The sequence below is a fragment of the Canis lupus genome, chromosome 33 (assembly GCF_011100685.1).
Source record: "Canis lupus familiaris isolate Mischka breed German Shepherd chromosome 33, alternate assembly UU_Cfam_GSD_1.0, whole genome shotgun sequence".
Taxonomy (NCBI): domain Eukaryota; kingdom Metazoa; phylum Chordata; class Mammalia; order Carnivora; family Canidae; genus Canis; species Canis lupus.
Window position 1 is genome coordinate 19,777,787 of NC_049254.1, and position 18,916 is coordinate 19,796,702.

Here is an 18,916-nt window from a genome sequence, read left to right on the forward strand (position 1 = left end):
ATTACCTTCAGTCTTCAGAGTCTCAAAGGGCAATTCTTAATACTTCTTTTAGTGTGACTGTAAAAAGAAAATACTTAAAATTAGAAATCTTCCAAGGAAGCAATTTACATTTCCATAGCTTGTTTATAACCTTGAGAAGTAGGTAGCTGAGTTTGTGTGTGTCAACTAAGATCTATAATTTCCAAAAGAAAAATAAAAGCTAACATATTCATTTGTATATGTGAGTACAAGTACACAGTAAAGTGTGACAAAAATATATTATTTAAATCACGGTAGCTACAGGGCTTAGATGTAGACCAGGGTCTTTATTACAGTATTATTAACAGTTTTCTTAATTTACACAATTACAGGTTTTTACATTTATGTTTGTATAATTGAAAAAAAAAAACGAATCTCAAATAGTTCTTAGCCGTTGTATTTGTTTATTCTTAATTAATAGAGATTTTGCAAAGATCTATTGTATATAATACACTGGTAAGTACTGATGAGTTAGGAAAAATACAAACATAAAACACAGGCCCTATCCTCAAAATAATGAGTGAGGCTGGAGATCTGCATAAAGGAAGATAATCTATAGAATAAAAAGTAAATGGACAGAAAGAAACAGGGAGCAGAGGGTAATATGTTCAATATAGCTTGAACTGGTGTATAGTACCTAATGCACTGACATGAGAACATGGCTTTATGTTTTCTGTCTCAGCAAGCAAGGCTATTATTGCAGATTTGGAGGCAGGGATGCCAAGCAAATGGATGAGCCACTTTTAAATTCTTTTCCATCCAAATGCATTTGATGGTATAGACTCAAAGCTAGGACTGAAGTCAGGAAAACAGGCAGGATGTTGAGGTGCCTTTAAAGGCTATTCGATGAGTCTGAATATAAAAAAAATTTAACTAGAAACAACTCTCCTATTAAAAATTGAATTTGATATTTTATGTCCTTGGAAAGTTCTCCCTCTAAATTTGCTATGAAATCTCAATGATGACCTTGATGTCATATTTACTAATAATCTCCACAGAGATTCAGCCATTCAAAATCTCAAAAGCAGTTTTACTAATGGAAGTACATACATAAACATAAGCCAATCCTATCATCCAGTGCATCTACAGTCAAAAAAAATCATTAAAATGAAAAATATCTAAGGATTTTAATTGATTGGATCTTTAATATGCATAAATAATATTTTATGAAAGGAAAACAAAGAATTAAACAGCAAACTATACCAGTAAACCAAAACAAACCTGAGTTTAAACTGTACTGATAAATGAGATTGAGGAAAGGAAGGTGCTAGTACTGTTATAGTTGGGATACATGAGTAATACCACATTTACTGTGTAACACCAAACTTTAGAAGAAGCACTGAAAATTACAATCTTTTAGGAGTGTGATTAGAACCATTAATCAAGGATAAACAGAGAATATAATCAGGAATAGAAAAAATGTTCAGATTGTAGGGATAGGTGGGGAAATTTAATTTGGAGAAAATTAATTTGGCCATTTTGTGATGTATTATAAAAGTAATTTTTATTTATGGAAGTGCCATAAGGGCAGACATTGTCTTTTTTCACTCTGTTCCCAATTTCATGAACAGTGTCTGCCATATACTAAGATCAGTGAATATTTATTGAATGAAAGAATGAACAGCCTGACCAACTATAAAATAAGCACAAAGTCTGCATCCATTTACAGATAAAGAAATTTAGACATAAAGAAGTTAAATTTTATATATTAAACTTTGCTCTTTCACTACTGTAAACTTATACAACCCATTGTTTAGTCTTCCATTCAATATTCAGTGTAGTAGTGGAAAACAAACAATAAGCAAACAGGTTGGTAAACTTATGTCATATAATTAGTACCATGAGTGCAAACAGTAAGGTAACAGCATTGAGAATGACATGGGCTGATATTTTAAACAGGTTTGGACAGGAAATCTTCTCAGAGGAGGTGACAATAAGAAAAAGTTTGCATGAAGTGAGAGAGTCAAATAAGTGTCTAGGGGACTAGATGGGCTATTGTTAAGAGGCAAATAAGTTAATATATATTACCTTGCTTTGTATAATGCACACAGCAAACAAAACTCTTCATATCTATTATTTTATTATGTTGCTATTATTTTATGAATAATGAATTTCCCCTACTAAATTATAAATTTGTCAAAGATATTCATCTTTCTCTCCCTATGGCTCCTTAAATAGTGCCTAGCAAATATCCAATAAAAATTTACAGAACTGAAAACAGGAAGACACAATTATCAGTTCATTAATTAGAAAAAGTAAACAGACTGTATGAATCTGAAAAAGTCATCATATTTCATATGCCTGAGTCAATATAACTCTGTTAAAGCAATGTTACTTCATCTTTTCTGGGTTTAAAAGAAAGATAAAAAGGAAAAATACATAAAATGGCTAGAGTCAGTAAATTGTAGACTTAAATAAAATAAAAAAGAATTAAAAAAATAAAGGTACAATATTAGGCCACTACCTTGACCACGTTCATGCTCTGTCTGCCTCCACCAAATTAATACATTTTTCTAGTGCAAGGATTGTAGCACGCAGATTTCCAATTCACATACATGTTCCTAATACAATTACAAGGACTGGTATATAGCAAACATTCCATAAGTCTTTGCTGAACTAAATTGAATTAGAACTATCTTTAGTAGTTCTGATGCTTTAAAGTTAGCTGAAATTTTTAAAAATAAATAAAACCAAATAGGATGTCACAAAAGAAAAAAAAATCTAGTATTTGGTTTTGACCCTCAGCAAAGGAGTAGAGGACAAGGTTAGTTTTCATCAATGATTGGAATATAGGTGATGGGGTGATATTGGCAGTGGAAGAGACAGATCACAACAGACCTCAGGGACTCTAATATGGGATAAGGATTACATGTAGCATTTTCACAGAATTGAGACTAATGATATAGGAAAATAAATTTTTCTGTTCCCTACCTCTTACCAGGAACCGAAATATAAATCAGATTGATACATCTTAATATAATGAGTAAAGAACTATAAGAAAACCTATGTATATAATTTTCTGAATTTTGGTGAAAATGCTTTTAAGCCACATAGACAATAGCAGAATATAAGAATAAAGATTTATGAATTTCACTACCTAAAAAAATTTTTCAAAGTAGAGTTAATAATCTTTATAAATAAATAAAATGAAACAAAGATCTCATTTTTTTTCAAGTGAATAGGCAGTTCAGGATAGAAAAAACCCAAGCTAAGATATATATAAAATAATAGATAAAAATCTATAACAAATATTCTTTAATAAGCTTAAAGATGTAATCAATTAAAATTTGGCTCCTAGGAATCTAAGAGATCTTTAATTAAAATTTCAAAGAAATGCACAGCCTGAAATGTAGAAAACTGGAATGTAGAAATCTTAAAAGAAGTTTGAGGCTATATTTATATTGTAAGCATACTATTATGTAAGAGAAAACAAAATGCATCAATTTCAGTGTTAGGACTATTACAGTTATAATTTCAAATAAGTAAAAATTAAAAGCAAGCAAGATACCTTAGAACAAAATAAATGGAAACTGCTAAAGGCTTCCTTTATTGATAATTATAGAAAGTAAGTCTTCTTCATTAAATAAAATTTTAAATATGAAGTTTGACTGTACCTCATCAAAAATGGCAAATGGAAACTAATGTATAATCCTTAAAAAACATCAGGAAGAATGTATACATAAATGGCCAAGAGGACAAGATGCAATTCCTCAAAGACTGGAAAAGACTAATTCAGTTCTAGTCTATAATCGTGCTTCTTAGAATGAAGGTATTCATTCTGACTTTGGATATTGCCAGAGTTTTTAAAGCACCCAAGAATCTAATAAGTTCTATGGTAGACTTCTCCAAAAATCCATAAAAATGACCTGGCCAAACCCCATAATGAAGCCATCTAAGATCAAATCAAGTTCTACTGAATCAGTCTCTAGGGCAGCAACAAAAGACTATTCACTTGACTCATTCATACTTGCTGTTAGGTATTTCCGTTTCCCCTCCAACCAGAGGGGAGAGGTTCAGAAAGATTATGTAATAAATACTTCTTTTAATCCTAAAATCCAGTCTATTTCTTTTTTTTTTTTGCCACTTGTCTCTTTAAAATAACTGAATCCCTTTCCTTTATTATGTGCAGCTTTATTCTGTTCATTTTTATTTCCCAATAGTAGAATGCCTTAAATAAATTCTTAAAAACCAACACACCAACAAATAAATAAATTAAAACTCAATGACTATAAAAAGTACACAGTCTAACCTGCTTAATTATTAACAGGTAAACAGAATGCATTTCTGAATTATTTACTTAAACTCCTTCAACTAAAAACTTTAAAGTTTTTGAGCTTAAAATGTATACCCTTCCTAAGAATCCATAAATTATTTTAAAATATTCTATTAACCAATTTTAATAAAAGTAATTAAAAAACATCAAAGTAAATGTGAATTTAAACATTGAGATAAGTGCATAAGAAATACAACACATTTTTAAGATTTCAGAGATCAGTAAAATTCCCTTCTTTCCAACTTTCCCTTGTCCTCTTTCAGGTACTTTATTCCATAGTATACTTGGACAGAATGTACAGAAATATTCTCTATTAAATTATATTAATAAGATGGATATAATAATGGGTTTGGAGCATTTAGATAATGTTCTTACTCCTAAGCATATCATAAGAAATATGCAATGACAAAACTATAGAAAATGTTAATAATTCCAAAACTAGAAGGACAAAAAGAAGGCATGAACAATAAATAAAATTCACCATTTTCTCAAGTAAGCACTGATTATCTGGAATGCTGATGAACTGAACTTCTAGTTTGCTGAAGGTTCACCAGAGAAAATAGTTTTTGTTTAGATTTTTTTTTTTAACTAGAAACCTAAGATAACTAGCAGATTTTCCTTCATTGGTAAATAGGATTTTATAATTATATCTTCATTAAAGATGAAAAATGTATACTGCCATAGAGGATATTTCTTAAACTTTTGGGGGGTCCTAAGCCCCTCTGAGAAGATGATAGAAAACCGATTATCTCTTTCTCTAGAAGTGTACATGTTCACAAAATTTTATATAAATTTCTAGGAGTCCAGGTGATGTGGGAAACTAAGGCAAAAGAAAAAAATCATATTTCCTTACTGCCTACATCTCATTGACAAGTCCTTGAAACAGGGAGAGTGATCTTCTTCCAGGAACTCAACTGCCTCTATGTTGACACTTTGCTAATGGCAAAAGGCAATCTTAGCTTAACATTATCCCAAACCCCCAGGATTTGGAAGTCTACTTTAATGTATAAAACATAAAATTTTCTTCGGAAACTTCCTTCATCTCTCCCCCAACCCCACTCCAAGAAATATCTTGGCAATCATCCTCTAAGCATATGGCGCACTGATAAGACATCTGAGGGATCTTATGACTAAAGTTTTATTAGACAGTAATAAATGATCTTTTCCTAACAAGAACTAGCCCCCTCGAGGTCCTGGAAACCTTGCTGCGAAAATTCCTTGGAGATTTTATGTTATCCCTAACCCTCTCCCAACTTAAAAGTATATAATCAGTCACCTAAACCCCAGTGCAGTTCTTTCTGCACATGCAACCTGTCCTTGTGCTTTAATAAAACCACCTTTTTACACCTAAGTTATCTCAAGAATTCTTTCTTGAAAGTTCAATCCGAACCCCAACATTTCCACATCAAAGGGACCCACAAAAGATCATTTGCCTTCTAATTTTACAAAATTGTAAATGCATAGACATTGGAGATTGCACTAACAAGACAGTGAGACTGGGCATAACAAGGATGTTTAAAGTTGCTTTTTGAAGACATCTCTAATAAAGAAATATTTTCTTATGATTGGTTTCCTTTCTTCTACAAGGGGAGTGTAAAAACAACTATTTAATTTAGTCTTAGTTAAAGGTTAAGTTGGTTTTCTTTTAGGATAATTTCACTAGCAGAGTTTGAGCTTTAGAGCAATATAGTGCTGTTTTCAAATCATTCCACATTCTAGAAGACGCAACAATTTTCTTACACTTTTGTAACTCTCAGAGGAGGCAGGGTCAGAGAAAGCTATTTATTTTTTTTTAATTTATTTTTTATTGGTGTTCAATTTACTAACATACAGAATAACCCCCAGTGCCCGTCACCCATTCACTCCCACCCCCCGCCCTCCTCCCCTTCTACCACCCCTAGTTCGTTTCCCAGAGTTAGCAGAGAAAGCTATTTAATGTTCACCTTTACTTCTAAAGATTATCAGATAATCACAAACATATAAACATTCCCTATATTCAGGTTTTATTCTAAGTACTTTTATGTATATTTGCTTATTTAAACTTCACAAAAACTCTAGAAGATGGGTAGCTAGATATCAGATGTCATTATTCTCATTTTGTTGATATGTAAACTGAGGCATAAAGAGATTATGTGATTTGCCAAAGATCGCCTCTCTACTGAATGGCAGAACCAGGATCCACACCTAGTCAAACTGGCCACAGAATCTGCACTTCTACAAACAGTACCACATGTTCAGTTTCAGTAATGAATTGATAGGTTTTCTTATGTGGTTTTACATTTAACACAAGTCCACCTCTTCACTACTACGCAAGACACATTCATACTGTTTTTTCCTAAACATATACATTTGGGGAGTTGTTCATATATTGTTGACAAAACTGGCACCACCTATGTGCAGCTGGCAGTTATATACCACTGTTAACTTCCCAGAGTCAAATGCCTAGATGAAAAAATAGGGCATCAGTATCTCAGTAAATGTGGACTCTACAATAAAAGCTGACCCTTCATTTTTATTTTTGGAAATAGTTCTGGTGAGATACAAAATTGAATAATTATATAATCTAAGGGCCAACCAAGACAACAGGATAAATGGCCCATATTGATAACAGTTCCCAAAGGTGAGGGCAGGCAGACAAGTTGCTTTTGTAGCTAAAGCTGCAACAACGTGAAAATTTTCTTGGTGCATCTTTCTCACTGTCTGGATTGAGTGCTCCCAGAGATAGCAATAAATTTTTATCTCATTTGTTTTCAGAGAGCCAACCTTAATATTTTTAGGAGTCCCATAAAAAGTAAAGGCTGGAAAGAAAGAGAGAGGGGGGTCCTGAGAGGGAGAGAGGAAGGAAGGAAAGAAGGAAAAATGAAAGAAGAAGGAAAGAAGGAAAGAAAGAAAAGAAAAGAAGAAAAGAAAAGAAAAGAAAGAAAAGAGAAAAGAAAGAAGAAGAAAAGAAAGAGAGAAGAAAGAAAGAAAGAAAGAAAGAAAGAAAGAAAGAAAGAAAGAAAGAAAGAAAGAAAGAAAGAAAGAAAGAAGGGAGGGAGGGAGGGAGGGAGGGAGGGAGGGAAGGAAGGAAGGAAGGAAGGAAGGAAGGAAGGAAGGAAGGAAGGAAGGAAGGAAGGAAGGAAGGAAAAGAGAAAAAGAGGAAAGAACGAACAGAAAAAAATCCCATTTTTATAGTTTGTACAGAAAAGTTTTGAGTTATAAATCTGTTCCACCTAATTTTTACTGAATTACTTCCTAAATATAAATGCAATCAAGCAAATACCAATGAGATACAAATACAAAAGGGCAAAATGAGGCAGAACGTTTAGCGTCCTGAAAATGGTTAAAAGTCAGATAAACATGAAAGAAAGCACAGCAAAGGCAAACAGGAATATATATGCAAGAATACATAACAAGAAAGAACCTTGGTAACTGAGGCAGCTTTTCATCATTAGAGCCAGGGACTTTTATGAAGTGATTGATTCCAATGCAGCCAAGCCTCCCTGGGAATGAAAACCTGGTTAAAATTAAAAGTATATCTGGAATAAAATACCATCCTCAGCTCCTTTTGTCTCTAACTCATCCTACATACCATAAAAAACACAAATATTTGGAAATGATCTAGCTATTACTTATTCCCTATAATGATTCCCAATCACTTACAATATCGATCCAATGTGTTCGGTTTGCAAAGCCCTCCATAATCTGATTTCATTGTGTATCCTCTCTTCCAATTAATGCAGAAATTATACTCTCTAATCCAATCAGAAATTGTACCCTCCAAGCCAATCAGATTAAACCTGTATACATTGATTTGACAAACATTTAGTGAAGCCTTTAATATGTTAACGAGTATTTATGGAACTGAAATCTACATGGTCTTGGAGCCAAAGAACCAATGCTAATCTTCAATTTCTCCAAAACTCTATCTCAATGCTTTCCCCTCTCACTCTTCTATTCCTACCCAGACACCTATGCATAGTCTTCCCTTGGATTCAACAAAAATTGATTCAGATATAATCAGTTCAATCCCTCTCATTTTAGCTCAGACACATTTCAGTTTTGAAAATATGATCATTGAAATACCTAAAAATATATACTAAGAGCTAATTTATGCACTGTTCCCACCAACACTCTCACACAAACACAAAACATGGTGGATCTTAAATTAACACAACACATACACACAAACTCTTACTAGGATCCAAACATGCTTGTCTTCTATTCCTTTATCAGGCCACAGTTGTTGGGGGCTTTTGAACTTGTTCTTCTAAGGCTCTTCTCCCAGATTATTTAATGATGGCTTCCCTTTCTCATCATTCAATCTTAACTCAGATGGCACCTCATTACTGTTTATCCTGCTATCCACACTTTCTGCCCCAAGTCACTCTTTATTCTACTACCCAGTTTTCTTTTTTTCACAGGTTATCACTCTCTGCAATCATTTTGTTTATTGATAAACACATTCACTGTCTATCTTCCTACATTAGGGATCCTATCAGTTTAGCTATACATAATTCACTGTCAAATTGTTTGCATTCAGGCATTATGCCTGGCATATGGTGAGCATGCAAATATCTGAAGGATAAATAAATAGATACAAAAATAATTATTAATATTCAATCCATAAATATTTATCAAGCACAGTGAACAAAATGATTTTTTTAAAGTTAAAACCCAGGCTGAGGAATGTTCTGCCCCTAACATAATTACATTTGGAGAAAGATTCAAGATAAATTTGGTGACAGAGAGTTCTAAACAAAATAAACTGTCAGAGAATTAGACCTAGCATGTCTTGATACTTAAGACTAACATCACTGTTTTTCTCAACTACAGTTCCCTTCACATTCCACCATTAAACCCATTGATATATCATCATCAACTTTTATAATGTCAATAACGGTTGAATGGAACTGAATGAAGGCAGTGACAATGTCACAAATCTTATTTTGTATTTTACTGCTGAAATGGATGAGTCAGTACTCATGAAACGTGGAAGAGTTAGAGTACTAGACCCTAAGTGTAGTAACATGTACAGATTCACTGCCTTCTTCATACAGTGTACAAACATTCTACCTATGCCCAGATTTGACTATTCTAAATGCTTCTAAAGATTAAAAAAAATCATTCATTTAAGCTAAGGATCAGAAAAAAAGCCATGTGTGTAAAAGGCCAAATGATAAATATTTTAGCTTTGTAGGTCATACAGTTTCTGTCTCAATTACTCAACTCTGCTATCATCTCATGAAAGTAGCCATAGGCAATAAATATATAAACACATAATATGCCTATATTTCAATAAAACTTTACTTACAAAAATTGTAGGGTCATCAGGGAAATGCAAATCAAAACCAAATCACCTCACACCAGTTAGGATAGCTATTTTCAAAAAGACAAGATAAAAGAAAGGTTGGTGAGGATGTAGAGGAAAAAAAAAAAAAAAAAAACCTTTGTGCACTATTGGTGGGAATGTAAATTGATGCAGCCGCAATGGAAAACAAAATGGAAGTTCCTAAAAAAATTAAAAATAGAACTGCTATACAATCCAGCATTTCCACTTCTGAATATATACCAAGGGAAATGAAATCACTATCTTGAAAAGATATTTGCACCTCATCACTGTAGCATTACTTACAATAGCTAAGACATGGAAACAATGTAAGTGTTGATAGATGGATGAATGCAGTAAAAAAAAAAAAAATTGGCATGTATATACAATGGACTATTATTCAGCCATCAAAAAGAAGGAAATTCTGCTATTTGCAGTAACATGAATAGATCTTGAGGGCATTATAAGCAACATGAAATAAGTCAGACAGATAAAAACAAATACCATATGATCTTACTTACATCTAATGGAATCTTATGGAATCTGAAAAACAAATAAAAAACAACAACAAAAGAACTGAACTCATAGATACAAAGAACAGCCTGGTAGTTGCCAGGGTATGAGGGAGTGGTGAAGAAGGGGGTTGGGTTGCATGTGAAATAGGTGAAGGTGGTCTAAAGGTACAAACATCTAGTTATAAAATAAATAAGTCCTGGGGATGCAATTTACATCACAGTGACTATAGTTTAAAATATTATATTGTATATTTGAAAGTTGCTAAGACAGTAGATCTTAAAAGTTCTAATCACACACACAATATTGTAAATATGTGTGGGACTGAATGTTAACTAGACATATTGGTAGTTATTTTGCAATATATATATATATCAAATCATGTTGTACACCTGAAACTAACATACTATCACATACCAATTATATCTCAATTAAAAAAAAACAGTTGGACAGATTTGTTGACCTTTGATACGAACTCATGAGTAAAGCTTACAGAATTTCTATACAGGAGAGATTTAGCAACAAAATTTAATTAGAGGGGGTTATGAGGACTTGTATTAGAAGCTGTTTTTACAAGATATACAAGTTGCTTTTACATGAATTATAATACTTTTTGGGGGATTGATGGGAATTACAGGGGACCTAAACCCCTTAGGTCACTCTTGTCACTGCCACCTAATCCCATAATCAATTTAGGCATATTCTTGGCATTACATTTTGACATTATATAGAATCGTATTTTCATAACTATCCAATCCATCATATTATTTGTATCATAACATTAAAATTATTTTTGAAAAGTCACAAAATACTTGGTTGAAGTCTAAAAAATACATTCTCTTTATCCATGTTAATTTTGCAATTTTATTTTAAACAACTATTAATTTTGTCAGGCATGATTTGTTTGTAATAAACTTACTTTGTTCATTGCTCATGATTTCTTTGTCTTCAAGATGTTTACTGATTTCTCTTCCAGTGTTTTATTGAAAGTGTTGTCAGGCCATTTCAGGTTACATTTTCATTACATCTATTATAAGAATTGTTTCTCCCTCAAATTTTTTTAGGTCTTCTAAATTTCCCAAGTAAAACACAGCTTCATAAACCCAAAGTATTAAATACCCTTTTACATGATTCTGATACCTATTTTCAAAAGACATTCTAAAACTCATTTTATGCTTTTCAAAATAGTATTCCAACACCAAAATAGCTGCACAATTAAACTAAAATTTGGTGTGTAAAGATTCTAAATGATAGCACATTGATCCACATTGTCATGAGATAACTTATTTACTGATCAGTAGCACTATCATTTTCTATTCTCCACTTTACAGTTGCTGTAATAAATTCTACTGCCAATCAGCTTTCATTAAGCTATCAGACCTTCTAGTTGTGATAACCAATACTCTACCTTTCTGTCACTCAATTTCACTCTATCTCTTCTGGCTACATAAATCTCTAAAGACTATGGTGTCAAAATATTTTTTTAGCTTCAACCGCACTTCTGTAAAAATGTGAAAGCTATAACATTTAAATGTAAAGTTTACTATTAAATTACATTGCATGTCAAACAACCACGAATTTTAAAATAAAATGAGAAAATATAAGATTTTAGATAATATTATAAAAATGCTTCAATCGGATTCAGTATTCAATAAATGAAAACACTTGAGAATTCTAATAAAAGTAAACCTTGAGATGGTTGAAATATCCATTCTAAATAATGGGAACATTTAGGTAATTGTCTGTACAAAACAAGGATCAGACTTTCTGAGGTCACAAAAAGCTTGACCTTCCCAGGTAAGTCGAATGCTGAAAGCTTACTACTAAATTACACAATAGGGATAAGATTGTTGAATCTATCTGCAAATAACATTTTTGAAAGCTTCATAAAGTAACTGATTTGTTAAAGAAATAAAGGAAGATTCTCTTTTCTGATATGAAAGATCACAAAACATTGCAATATTTACAAAAGAGGAGGAAATGCCCATGCCTCACTTGTGAGAAATGAATACCTCCTTTGTTACCTATGTTCTTGCTATGTACTGAGAATGTTGAAGCAAAGAAGTTCCAAAAGAACACAGGTTTGCTGATCCTGGGTTCCTGTTAACATAACATGCTAGAACAGAAGCTTTCACATACAATCAAGATGACAGTTACATGATCTTTACTCAGAGGGACCAATTTCCCCCTATAACATGAGCACAGTGCAAATCACAAAGTGCCAAAAACTGAGTATAAGTGCAAACCTCTCAACTTCACTCAGGTATCAGCAAACGGACCAGTTTAGCTACATATGAAAAGAAGTCAGGTCCAAGGAGTTGAAGGAGAGGGTAGACTGGCATTGGGAGAATTTATCTGCCTCTGTTAACAATTCATCTGCCTTACTATAAAGAATTGAACCAACCTTGCCAAGCTGTCTTATTGTATTCTTACCCACTCCCCATCCTCTCCCTTAGCTCTCCTCCTCTCAACTATTGTTCTCCTCTTAACAGTCTCTCATTCCACTTAAACTCTTTGACCTCTCTTTCTCTTCCCCTCCCTCCCACCACACACACAAAGAGAGAGAGAGAGAAAGAGAGAGAGAGAGAGAGAGAGAGAGAAATACACACTGCGTGATGTTAACTGTTAAAGGATATTTTTTCTTTGGAAAAAAAAAATCACATATGATTATTGATATGACAGCACAGAAGTATGTTAGCCAGTGGAGAATTAGGGCAACATGATCCAAATCAAGTGCTAGTATACTTACCATGCATCTTCTGTAAGGTGATTACCATGCTATAAACAAACTTGACAAAGATTCACATAAAGATCCTAATGGACCTATTGGAAGTAAAGCAAGCTACTGTGAAATGCTATTAATTGCAGTGAATATATCAGATTCTACTAATGTGACTGTGTCTCTCTTTCACTTCAAATACACAGATATTTAGGAAATTTTGATAATTAAAAACTGATCCATGTTAGAGTGAAAGACAGAAAGGGATACCTCTGAGTGTCAGAAAAAAACAAAAACAAAAACAAAAACAAAAAACAGAGAACTCAAAGCTAGAGCAAATGGGGAAGGAGGGGCTGAAGCCTTGTTGGAATCCAGAGCATCATATTCACACAAACCCAGATATTTAGGATGACATATGGAATATCAACACCAATGTGTGGACAGCAGACAAGACCTAAAGCCAAAGAGATGCATGGAAGAACAACTGAAACACTCTTATTAGAGAATACCCAATCCATTAGATTAGGAGTAGAAAAAATCTCCAGACTAGCATGGAGAAACAGTAAAAAATACCCAAATCCTTCGTAGGGATCCAGGTGATAAAAAGTCACATGAAAGAAATGTGAAATTCAGATATGTCCCTTGGGTACCTTAGGAATCAACATTTATATACCCTATTTTTAGAACTTAAAATCTAAGCTTAAAAATTAACACAAAACAATCTGGATTTCTTTAGACTCTTATAGGCACAGATCTAGGGTCACAAGACAGAAAGGAATTCTAAAACACTTTGCAAAGAGCTACAGAACTCTCATGTAACAACCTCCTTCAACTAAAAAGAAGCTCACTAGAATATCAGAAATACAGCTCTACTTTTGTTCATTCAGTCAACAACTATATATTAAATATCTGTTGAAGGCAAGAAAATACAGTGTGAATAGAGCATCATTCCTGTCTTCAACAAGTTTATGTCCTAGTGACTTAGACAATGGACATAGAACATAAAATATAATGTTCTATACAGATAAATGCTACGAAGAAAAAAGCAGGATAAGGGAAAAGAGAGCGAAGATCTGAAGAAGCAGGTATTTTCGATAGGATGCTGACAAAAGGGCATTCTAAGGTGAAATTCTGGCAGAATTCTGAACAAAGTAAAAGACTTCATCATGAGGCAGAAGATACTTAGAGAGATGACAACAGTCAGTCAAACATCTGCCTTCAGCCCAGGTCATGATGCCAGGGTCCTGGGATGGAGCCCACCTTGGGCCTCTCTGCTCAGCAGGGAACCTGCTTCATCCCCTCCCTCTGCCTGCTGCTTCCCCTGCTTTCTCTATCTCTGTGTCAAGTAAATAATGAAATCTTTAAAAAAGAGAGAGAGAGATGAGACCAAAAAATTAGTAAAGATATAGAAGATTTAAGCAATAAAATTAATAGTTTTGAATTCCCTGGTGTGTAGAAACTTTTCCCCTTGAGGATTGTATGTTCTTGTCAAACTAACATGCAGTATTTTTAAGATTCAATGATTACTGATCCATAAAAGAAGTTTCAACAAACACCAAAGAATTTGTATCATACAAAGCATGTTATTTAACCACAATGCAGTAATACCAGGAATTAAGAAAAAAAAAGACAACTTAAAAATCTCTATATATTTGGAAACTAAAAAACACATTTATAAATATTCCATGAGTCAAACTATCATAATGGAAATATTAAATATTTAACACTAAACAACAATAAAGACACTACATATCGAAACCTGTGGGATGCAGCTAAAGTGGTACTTAGTAGAAAATTTATGGCTTTAAATGCATATACTACATGTTAAAAAGTTGTAAAATTAATTAGTTAAGGATGTAACTTAGGAAGTTAAAAAATAACAGCAGAATAAAGTCAAATAAGGAGAAGGAAATAAATAGTAAAGAGTATAACAAAAATTAGTGACATAGAACCTATATACAATAGAGAGAGAAAATGGGTTCTTTAAAAAGACAATAAAATGGTTTAAACCATGTGAAATTGTCAAAATTCAACCTAATAATAAAATCTATACTGATCAAAATATTATTAATCATTAAATATTAAGCAAGAAAAGGCACTAATTGGAGGCTTTAGGAATGAAGAAAATATATCTCTAAAGATAAAAGAAACACTAAAATATTATGAGAGAATATACTAAACAACAAAAGGGCAATCAACTTACGAACTGAAATGAAATGGGCAATTTCACAGAAAAGTGCAACATAACAAAATCAATACAATAAAAAATAGAAAACCTGAGTAACTTTATGATCAATAATTGATAGCGAAATTGATACTAATAAAGAAAACATGAGAAAGGAAATGTATATGCCAATCTCACTTAAGAAATTCTAAAGGAAATAGCAAACCAAATGTGCAAAATGCATGTGCATTTGTGTATATATACACATAAATACATAATAATTATAGAATACTTATCCCAGGAATGTAAGAACTATTCAACATCAGAAAATATAAATACAAAAACACTAATTCAAAAAGATATGTGCACGCCTGTGTTCACTGCAGCATTATTTACAATAGTTAAGATATGGAAAGAACCTACGTGTCCATCAATGTAGGAATGGATAATGAAGGTGTGATGTATATACACAATGGAATTCTACTCTGCCATAAAAAAGAAGGAAAGCTTGCCATTTGTGACAAACACAGATGGACCTAGAGGATATTCTCTAAATAAGATAAGTCAGATGGAGGAAGACAAATACCATAAAACTTAGACTCTAAAAAACAAAATAAACAAAACAAAAAGAACAGATTAGTGGCTACCAGAGGGGAAGGAGTTACACAAAATGGGTCAAGGGGCTCAATTTTATGGTGATGGGTAGTAACTATGTTTATCATGGTGATCACTATGGAGTGTATTTAGATATCGAATTATTAATGTTCTTATGCTATACACCTAGTTTATAAAATCTTATGTACCAATTTTACCTCAATAAAAAAGAAAATATATTAAGTGATATACGCCATATTGAAATTAAATGAGAAAAGCCATACTTCCCTCAACATAAACAAATAAAAAAAACTCCAAACATTATAAACATGAAATAGCCTAAGAAAAGATATTTGCAACATACATAACCAGTGAAGCATTTCTATTCAAAATATATAACAAGCTACAAAGAATCAATAAAAAAATAAGCATTATAACTTTAAAAGCTGCTGAGAGAATAGAGATGGAAAATCAGATAAAATAACATCTGATTAGGCAATAAGAATAAGAAGACAAGCTCAACTGTATAAAAAGATAAAATTAAAGTAGCAAATAGATACACTACTTCTATCTTCTTATAAAAAATTTAAAAGTCTATATCAAGATCTATAGCTGGAAAAGATATGGAGAAAGGGGAACTCAGAAAAATTTGGAGACCAGTTTTCCATTTCTTTGTAAAGTTAAAAATGTATATTCTCTAAAGCTAGCAATTCAAATACAGAAATTCTCTCACATTTACACAAGGTGATATTTACTGTGAAATTGACTGTAATAGAAAAATTAAAGAGAAAGAAAGAAAAAAGAAGGAAGGAAGGAAGGAAATGAAGAAAAGAATGAAGTTGAGGGGAATGAAGGGGATGGGAAAGGAAGAGAAGAAACACTTAAATGTGCATCAGTAGGAAATGGATAAATTGTGGCTCAGTCACACAATGGAATAACACTGCATTATATACAGTGGCTAATATGCCTGGGTCCATGGGTACCAACATAAATAATCCTAAACATAATATTAAGTGAAACCAAAAGATGTTGCAGAATGACCCAGTATTTCTCAGTTCACAAGAGCCCTCAGTGTCTCATTATTATTTTTAACAGAGCCCTTAGTGTCCTAGTAATGTTTTCTCAGCAAACTTAGCCTAAAAATATTTCTAATAGAACCATTTATTTTGTAGTTTAGTTCTAAACAGCTCAATAAGTATTTATGTCCCAGCCACTTAGTGGTCGTACAAAAAAATAATAAACAGAAATTGCAAGGAAAATATTATTTTAACTCAATGCTTACATAGCCATCCTTAAATTAGTTATTATTGGGATGTGTGTGCCTGTTGAGGACTGTAGAACTTCTCAAACCTTGAAATCAGTTTGGACACTGCCACCTTTTTCCTTTGTTGTATATTGATTTTCACACAGTATCTGCTTTCTATGACACCACTTACCCAAAAAAAAAACAGCTTCTCAAAGACAACACAATCAAGAAGAATGTGCTGAAATTAAAAAGCTGAAATTGTGAACTATCTCAAACTAGTGGCTGATTTGGTATCTGAAAGATGCTGAATATTGCCATGTTTCTCTTAAAAATTTAAAATATCCCACAGCACACCTGTAAGTTCACTGTGGCACTCTGGGAGCACCATGGTACCTGAATCGGAAACCATGGCATTGGAAACCATGAGGTATGATGTACATAAATGTTTTTTGGTATCCAAAACTACTCCAAATTTTGAGGGTGACATGCAGGCAAAATTACAATATAAAAATAGTAAAAATATGGACTGAAATAATATATATATTAACCTCAGGAGAATAGTTGCCTCTATGTAAAAAAAGTGAAATGTAAAAGAGAGGACTCTTCAACTACTTCCGTAATGATTAATCTCCGTAAAAATTTTCTTAAGCATATATGATAAATGCTAACATTTTTTAAATGAATGATGGGTATTTGGTATTTATATTAATTCTGTGCTTTATTATATTTTTGAAACAGTTCATAAAAGAAAATAAGAAATGACAAGCATTGTTAAGTTTTCAAAGGCTTTATATAAGCAGCTGCTTTTAGCATACCATTCTAAATCCCAAGACATCTGGTTACTGTTAGACCTGCTTTTCCACAGTTTCCATTTAGAATCATTAAACTATCCACTGGTAGTAATCTAACATTTAAAGAAAAAAAAATCAGTGCAAAGACCTCTATTTCCTAAGCTTCACCCTAAGTTGCAAATGTTGTTTTTATTTAATAACTTTGGGAAAACTCTCAGCAGAAATGGGATGCAAGCACTTTTTATCCTCTTCCTTCAAAATATAATTATTTGCTCATTTTACTTACTGCAGATAATGTCACATGTGGTAGAATATAACACTTATTCATTTAGTACTATCACAAACCCCACAGATGTCTGGTCTATTGCAAGATATACACCTATTCCCAACCTTAGTCTTAATCTGTTTATTTTTTAGGATACTAGAATATTCAGAATTGCAACTGTAGTGAATCAACTGATGCTTTATGGTTATGTTGGGTGTACATTAAGTTTTTGTTAGTTGCAATTCCCCATGTTCATCTTCCCTTTGCCTTCCCCCAGTCCCAATATGTTTAATTATTATTACTTCTTAGAAGCAAGAAACTACAGATATTGTGAGAGTGTTGGGAATATTGACAGATTTTTAGAATGTTTATGTATCAATCAAGGCTTTATGATCAATAACATCAGCCATAATAATAAGTTAAAGAAGACAGCAATTATCCCATGTGCACCGGCCAGACCACACAACTTACTCTAAACAGTCCATTTTGAAACTTACTCTAAAAAGTGCGTTTTGATAAAGACATGGTCATATCAGAGCCTATAAAGAAAAACATAGAGAATGGTGAGAAGTCTTGAAATAGTGGGGATTCTGAACTATAGGAAACAAAGTGAGGGTTTGTTGGAGTGGAACAGGGTGAGGAGGATGGAGTAGTTGGGTGATGGGCTAAGGAGGGCACGTGATATGATAAGCACTGGGTGTTATACACAACTGATGAATTATTGAACTCTACATCTGAAACTAATGATGTACTATATATTGGTTAATTGAATTTAAATTAAAAAAACAGAAATAGTGGGAATAGTTGAAAAACTAGGGAGAGTTGTCTTAAAAAATAGAAGACAGAGAAATCTCCAGCATCAACATGTTCTTGATAGAGTATTATGTACATAGAAGAGCATTTAGTTATAAAATCACTGGAATATTGTAGCCTGGATCTCCAGGAATGACTTCTGGGACCACACTGCAGAATCTTCAGGGTGATGGAAATGTTCTAGAATTAGACGGTAGTGATGTTTGCACAAC

At 32.8% G+C, this 18,916-nt stretch overlaps 1 protein-coding gene across 25 annotated transcripts in view; it reads right to left on the bottom strand.

Moving 5' to 3' along the window:
• ZBTB20 (zinc finger and BTB domain containing 20) overlaps window positions 1-18,916 on the bottom strand; it is a 750,813-nt gene that overhangs the window by 603,283 nt on the left and 128,614 nt on the right. For 21 of the 25 annotated variants that reach the window (XR_005383338.1, XR_005383339.1, XR_005383340.1 and 18 more), the window contains one exon: window positions 6-57. The gene's annotated coding sequence lies outside the window, so the exon portion shown is untranslated. Of the gene's footprint in view, window positions 1-5; window positions 58-7,694; window positions 7,748-11,031; window positions 11,368-12,079; window positions 12,133-18,916 lie in introns of those variants that run through there. The other 4 variants (XM_038582884.1, XM_038582886.1, XM_038582885.1 and 1 more) reach the window with 3 other exon arrangements.